This window comes from Microtus ochrogaster, unplaced genomic scaffold (assembly GCF_000317375.1).
Source record: "Microtus ochrogaster isolate Prairie Vole_2 unplaced genomic scaffold, MicOch1.0 UNK1, whole genome shotgun sequence".
In the NCBI taxonomy this organism is placed as follows: Eukaryota; Metazoa; Chordata; class Mammalia; order Rodentia; family Cricetidae; genus Microtus; species Microtus ochrogaster.
Genome location: NW_004949099.1, coordinates 27,233,055 through 27,233,529, shown reverse-complemented (window position 1 = coordinate 27,233,529; position 475 = coordinate 27,233,055).

The following is a 475-nucleotide window of genomic DNA, read 5'->3' as shown; positions in this document are numbered from 1 at the left end:
AGACAAGGTTTCTCAGTGTAGCTCTGGCTGTCCTGAAACTTGCTCTGTAGACCAGGCTGGCCTCAAATTCAGATATCTCCTTGCCTTTGCCTCTTGAGTGCTGGGATTAAAGGTGTGTGACACCACTTTTTTTCCCTTAAAGACAAGGTCCAAATAAATTGCCTACACTGGCCTTGAACTTGTGATTACAGGCTTGTACCACTAGTCTGCATATTTTCTTAAAGCCAGCTCTTTTGGGGTGAAGAACCCCTATGAGAATCTGATGAAAGCTATGGGTCTCTCCTGAGGGGGAAAAAAATGTAAAAGTACACGCACAAAGTTTTAAAAACTGTTTGAAGTTTGACATAGAAGTGACTGGATCAGTGTGTTGGGATGGATGTTAACCTAGCTGAAGCTATCCTGGCTCCCTCCCTCTAGGTGAGGCCCCAGGCCCTGGGTCCCCTAGTCTCCCTCTCCAACACCCATGAGGCAGAGA